Below are 7,465 nucleotides of genomic sequence, written 5' to 3'. Positions count from 1 at the left end.
TACATTGAGCCCTCGTAAATGGGTGTAAACAGTGATTTATTTGCATAGGTCTGTATCCGGGCACCACCATATTGAAAAGCTGTTGGTAGCATCGGGCTAACTCAGCCAGGTTTTGGAGTGCAGGGAAGCCGATGGGCTATGAGACATACGCTCACACTGTATCATGTTTCAATACACTTTAGGTCAATATCACACCGAATTCTTTAAGCTACTGTGTAGTGGGTCCCATTTAGAAGTGGCTACTTCATTGGCGCTTTCCTTGACTCATGGAGCTGTGTGAATGTTATTACAACTTTTCGCCAATGATATGACCGCTTTAAAGTCCGGGCTTTGATACTGTAAGGCGAAGCCATTGGTTTCCAAAGGAGATTTTATTTGTGTCGCCAGCATAGCCTATTGACAATTTATGTTGTAAATAGGCCTACCTTATAATCCTACCTGTAGCTTAGGGAAGCTAACAGCTTTCTATTAGGATCTAGTTTGTTAGTTACTGTTTTTGTCATAACTCCCTGATGCATTTTTGCATTTAGAATAGCCAGAGCGTATATCTCAATCGAAAATTAAACAATATCGGTGCCTATGGACTAGGGCTGGGTGAACCCAGCCTGATCTGCCCGCTATTTATTTTTTGATTTCTTAAAAGATTGAGCTTGGTCTGATGAAAGCCAGACTTTAGCCATGGACCTCAGTTAAACAATGCAAGGGAACATGAATCAGCCTATATTTGCCGCGAACAATAACGGACAAAGCTCTTCAACTTTGGCCCGTTAAAATGTGTATGCACAGTCTAGCGGCGCATTTCATCAAGGCCCATTTGGACATGTCAGTTATTTGCACCACTGGTTAGATGTAAAACAGCATTTCGTTTCAGACTAGGCTACTGTTACTTAATTTGTGCATTAACAATAACGTTTCAGACTACTGTTACTTAATTTGTGCATTGACAATAAAGTATTACATGAACTAAAGATGACTACAATCTTATGTAGAAGAAGAAACATTCACAAAAAATCCATCCATCCAAAATGACCTTTGTTTTGATAGCTGTTGAAAACGGCATGGAACTGACAGAGATGTTTTTTGTTTATAAATACATAAAAAAAATAAAAAAAATAAATAAATAACATTATGCTGATACCTTTTGCTTTTCCCAAATACAATGTAGCCTACAGGTGTAAGTGACCTTTCATCAATCCAGTTGCAATGGATGAACTGTGATGAACTGCCCTACTTGTGATTGTTTAGAGATTTTAAAGGTTTTATAACAATGCTACATCTTCTTTGGCTATTCTACAATCTATTCACCTTTTCAGCACCAGTAGGCTACTTTCTGTGCAGCCGCACACACACACTCAGGCATGCCAAACAAGCATACACAAAAGTTTCAAAAGTGGGGGATGGAGTAAAATATGGAGACAAATTGAAGTGTGATTTATTTTCGCGGAACGGATGTACAGGACTGAGCGGCGGTCATATTTTGTACCGCTATGCGGTACATCTAGTTTTAAGGAGTCTTATCAAGACAAATTTGCTCAACGCACTGGCAGACAAATTTGCTTGTTTTTAGGACAAATTTGCTTAACGCACTGGCAGACAAATTTGCTTGTTTTCAAGATGAGATGTCTTAAAATAAGTCATTTTTTTTTTAATTAAGTCAAATGATTTCACAAGAAAGTGCTAGGTAAATCTCTTTATACTGAAAACAATACCAACTAGGTTTTTTTTTATCTTGATATAAGATTAATAACACTTGGTTAGATTTTGTTAGATAAGCAGTTTTTGCAGTGTACTGGATGTTGAACATATTTCAGCAGGTTTACTTTCTTTTTGTCATATTACCTAAATAACAAATGAACAGGAAAACAGTAGGCCTAAGATGTAACAATAGTAAACTATTACTAGCCTGTTCCACAAACCGCTATTAGGCCTACAATAAAGTAGCCTGGACAAATCAGTTCCTATCGCGGGTGACTTTGTAGTTCTTCAGAGCTGTCTGTACCACATCCACTATGGACACTATCATCACGATTACCACTGCCACCTCGAGCTATTTTGGTCAAAGGTTCGAAATAAGCATGGTATGCTTAGTGGACACCGTCGTACGCAAAAACGCACCTCCATTCACAGACGCACCGTGACTATCAGTCAATAGACGATCGATCATAATCTCCAAAAGGCAGCTAGCATATTCTCCTTCAGAATCAGAATAGGTAAATAGCATAGCCTACCCAAGACTTCATCACACGTGAACGTTTTTTCAACATTTGGTGTAGGCCTATTTCTGCTTCAATTTGTGCAAAACTATGGCCTGCATCGCTTCCACGTCATTACAAACAAATGCACGTCTTCATGTTTCTCGCGTGTAGGCTAATACACTGTATTTCCTGAAAACTGTGTGCAGCGATTTTGGGCTTGAATCAAGCTCTGGATGTCTAGCAACTAGTGGAGGAGAGTACAAATGAGATTTGTCACATACTTGGATCTATCGTCTATTTTTAATCCAAAAATAATTCCGTGAAAATGCATGGATTCCAGTTGCTGCTACTGGAAGCAACTGAATCCATGCATTTCCACTGAATTATTTTTGGAATCTGATCCCTTATCATACCTGTTCGTTTCAGTGCCGCCGCCAACTTATCGTGACTAAATTCAAGAAGGCGTTGAGCGGTAAAATTCCTTAAGGTACTGTCTGTATAAATCATCTTGTAAATAAACTACCAGTGCTTTTTCAAAGTTCTCCATGTCTTGTTTTAAATGTTAAGGCCCTTGGAAGTCTACCAATGAAGTATGGAGCTACTTTGAGCCTCATAAATGGTGTAAAACAGTGATTTATTTGCATGGCTAGGCCGATGCCCGAGGTACCACAACGAAACACTGTGTTGGTAGCATTGGCTAACTAGCGCCAGATTTCTGAGTGGAGGGGACAAGCCGAGGTGAGCTATGAGACATACGTTCACACTCGGTATCATGTTTCAACACACTTTAGGTCAATATCACACTGGAATTCTCCTTTGAAGCTCAAAGCCAATCAAAAATGCAAGTTTATACTCCAATACATTTTGATCCAACTCCTTGAGAATCCCAGTGGTGCAAACCACTGCTTCATGGAAATTGTATCAAATTATAAACATAACTTGCAACGTCGCAAAAAAAAAAATGTGTGCACAACTCCGGGGCAGAAATGAAGGCATGACATGAGGGGCACACAAACCAATGCAAAACTAGGTTAGAGCAGCCAACTAGGTTACGTTTTTAGCGTAGTGGCCGGCCACTGCGCGTCTTTTGTCCTGTGGCTGTGCCCGCATATAGTAGGCTAATGTTGGTAAGTGAGAAACCCAGCCGTCTCTATGGAAATTGTATGCTTTTATATGACTCTTCTGCTTGACGTGAGTGATGATTCAGTTTGGTATCTGCACATTTTCACCACCTACACATTTCTTTCCATTCCTCCCTCTTTCCGTGTATCTCTATACGTATTGAACACGTCAACATTTTTTTCAGTAAGTATACTTCCAATGAGGCTATTTGCATACATTAGTATACCAGACATTAGTATTAACTCAGATAATCCACCCATATAAAAAAAATCCAAACATTAAAGTCCATAGGTAGAGTTATGTGCAATAAAGTGGAATGACACAGGAAAAAAGTATTGAACACGCCTGCTGAAATTTCTTAAATACTTTGTGGAAAAGCCTTTATTCGTAATGACAGCTTTAAGGCATTTCCTGTATGATGAAACTAATCAGTCACAGTATTCTGGTCTGTGTTTGGCCCATTCTTTTAAACAGATAGTCCTTTAATATTGAAGATTTCAGGGGTCCCTGTTGTGAATCCTGATCTTTAGTTAACTTCCAAAACTGTTCAATTGAATTAAAGTCAGGGCCTTGATTTCCTTTCTCTGAAACCAATTGAGAGTTTCCTTTACTGAATGGTTTGGATCATTGTCCTGCTGGAAGGTCTAGCCATGTCTCATCCTCATCATCCTGGTGGATGTAAAGATTCTTCCGGAACAAAATGACTCCATTCATCATTCCTTCAACTGTATGAAGTCTGCTAGTACAATGAGATGAAAAACAGCCCACACCATGATGCCACCACCTCCAAACCTCACTGTTGGTAGGGTATTTTTAGGGTGATGCACAGTGCCATTTCTCCTCCAAATATGGTGTGTAGTATGACATCCGAAAAGTAAAAATTTTAACCAGAATACATTCTCTCAGTATTTCATAGGATTGTTCAAATGTTGTGTAGCAACCTTTAACGAGCTTTGACATGTTTTTCTTCAGCAATAGAGTCATGCGGGATGAGCGTGCATAGAGGCCATGGCGGTGGAGTGCATTACCTATGATTTTCTCTGTAACAATTGTAGCTGCTGCCTCCAAATCTTTCTGGAGCTTTCTCAGAGTGGTCCTTGGCTCTTAGGCTACTCTTCTGACTATCCTTCTGACTTCCTGGTCAGAAATCTTGCAAGGAGATCCTGTGCATGGCCAGTGGATGATGTAGTGATGTTCCTTCCACTTGCAAATAATGGCTCCAATACTGCTTGCTGGATGATTCTGAAGTTTTGAAGTGCATCTGTAACCAGTTCCATTAATATATTTTGCAACAATAAGGTTGCAAAGATCTTGGGAGGGCTCTTTGCTTTTACCCATCATGAAATGTTTCTTGTGTGACACCTTGCTAACAAAAAAACTTTTTATAGCCAACAGTATGTACTAACCCAGCTTATATCAATTTGTACAGGTAGGAGGGATAATTTCTCTAACTACTTATAGATTCCAGTTTGTTCCTTGCCATTCTTTTTGCGTTTGTGTACTGCTTTTTCTTAGCGTGTTCAATACTTTTTCCCTGTGCCATTCCACTTTTTTACTCATAGCACTACTTTTAGATGTTTGGATTTTTATATATGTGTGGATTACCTAAGTTAATACTAATGTCTGGTGAAAATTTCCTGCGAATAGCCTCACTGGAAGAATACTTACTGAAAAAAATTTTGACGTGTTAAATACTTATTTTCCCCGCTGTATTTCTTTATTTTTTTCACCCCACACACACGTGTTGTCTGTCTTTCCCCTGATTTATCTGCCCGTCTGTCCACTCTCACTCCCTACCCTCTCACTCATGTCTCTTTTGTTCTGTTCTCTCTCACCCTCAACCTCTCTCTCTCTTCTCTTTCCCACCCTCTCTCTCTCAATTTTCCTTCGAAATATGACCGTGGCTGGTTGGCCGACAAGTTAAAAGAAACTCATCATACTAGCAAATCATACTAAGCCTACTAAACATCAAGCAAATGAAAAAAAACGACTTGTTTGACTTTTGTTCACGTTGTTTAGCCTATAGGCATTTCATATAATGTAGCCTAGTGCATTGTGCGCCTGGTGTTATATTACAAAACTTTTTTGCAGCAATATACAAGGATACAAGTTGTCACATATTTACAAAACAGTTTTTCTGCAGCAATATGCTTTTATGACAGGGCTTGAGGATTGATTGGGGGGGGGCTCTTGAAATAATGCCAGTCAATATATGGAACTCCCTACAGGCGTGTGATTGTAGGCCTAATGATTTTAAAAGCTAAGCAGCAGCAATGGCTGCTGAGTGGAAGGGAGACCTCCGGTTAAGCCATAGCGATCTTGTTACTCAATGTTTTTCAAAGGTTGTCTATCACTATATTACAAAAGGAGTGAAATATTAGACAAATGTATGGCCACCGCTTGTAAAAGAAGCCCTATGCAACAATTTTAGCAAAAATGACCTTAATTATGCAGGTTGAGAGTCGTTCTGATGGTTCTACAACACTTTTTTGGGTCGTTTGGTGGGTGCTTAAATCTCCCCTAGTGTTTCTCCTCCGGAAAAACAAATATGCAACTTTCTGGTGCGGGTCCCAACACATCCGGATGTGACTCAGCGGAAGTAGACTATCCTATCGCGCCCGAAAGTTTCTTTCTAAGAAGACTGCAAAACGGACTCCACTTGGCTTTGTTGCTGTTGAAATTGTAAGTAGCCTATCCTTGGGTGAACTTCCATTTTGTAATGTGGTTTGATAGTCGCTTGAATAATGGAAGTAAATAATGGAATAATAATGGAATAAAATGCGAGTAAAAGTGCAGTAGAAGAGGGGTTTAGTAGATTAAAGCAGTGGCAAGGGCTGCATAAAAAGGTGGGGAGGATTGGGATTGGGTGGGGGCACCAACAAGGAGCACTTATGACAGGTTGATCTCAATAATGCCAGTCAATATATGGAACTCCTACGGCGTGTGTGATTGTAGGCCTAATGATTTTAAAGCTAAGCAGCAGCAATGGCTGCTGAGTGGAAGGGAGACCTCCGGTTAAGCCATAGCGATCTTGTTACTCAATGTTTTTCAAAGGTTGTCTATCACTATATTACAAAGGCAGTGAAATATTAGACAAATGTATGGCCACCGCTTGTAAAAGAAGCCCTATGCAACAATTTTAGCAAAAATGACCTTAATTATGCAGGTTGAGAGTCGTTCTGATGGTTCTACAACACTTTTTGGGTCGTTTGGTGGGTGCTTCGTCTCCCCCTAGTGTTTCTCCTCGAAAAAACAAATATGCAACTTTCTGGTCATAACAACCTAACACATCCGATGTGACTCAGCGGAAGTAGGCTATCCTATCGCTACCGAAAATGTAGTCAGAGGTAGTTTCTAAGAAGACTGCAAAGCGGGACTCGACTTGGCTTTGTTGCTGTTGAAATTGTAAGTAGCCTATCCTTGGGTGAACTTCCATTTTGTAATGTGGTTTGATAGTCGCTTGAATAATGGAAGTAAATAATGGAATAATAATGGAATAAAATGCGAGTAAAAAGTGCAGTAGAAGAGGGGTTTAGTAGATTAAATGGCAAGGGCTGCATAAAAAAGGTGGGGGAGGATTGGGATTGGGTGGGGGGCACCAACAAGGAGCACTTATGACAGGTTGATCTCTAATAATGCCAGTCAATATATGGAACTCCTACGGCGTGTGTGATTGTAGGCCTAATGATTTTAAAGCTAAGCAGCAGCAATGGCTGCTGAGTGGAAGGGAGACCTCCGGTTAAGCCATAGCGATCTTGTTACTCAATGTTTTTCAAAGGTTGTCTATCACTATATTACAAAGGCAGTGAAATATTAGACAAATGTATGGCCACCGCTTGTAAAAGAAGCCCTATGCAACAATTTTAGCAAAAATGACCTTAATTATGCAGGTTGAGAGTCGTTCTGATGGTTCTACAACACTTTTTGGGTCGTTTGGTGGGTGCTTCGTCTCCCCCTAGTGTTTCTCCTCGGAAAAAACAAATATGCAACTTTCTGGTCGCGGTCCGAACACATCCGGATGTGACTCAGCGGAAGTAGGCTATCCTATCGCGCCTCGAAAATGTAGTCAGAGTGTAGTTTCTAAGAAGACTGCAAAACGGACTCCGACTTGGCTTTGTTGCTGTTGAAATTGTAAGTAGCCTATCCTT

The sequence above is a fragment of the Alosa alosa genome, chromosome 3 (assembly GCF_017589495.1).
Source record: "Alosa alosa isolate M-15738 ecotype Scorff River chromosome 3, AALO_Geno_1.1, whole genome shotgun sequence".
Lineage (NCBI taxonomy): Eukaryota > Metazoa > Chordata > Actinopteri > Clupeiformes > Clupeidae > Alosa > Alosa alosa.
The sequence above is the reverse complement of the archived record's forward strand: the minus strand, read 5'-3'. Positions refer to the sequence as shown.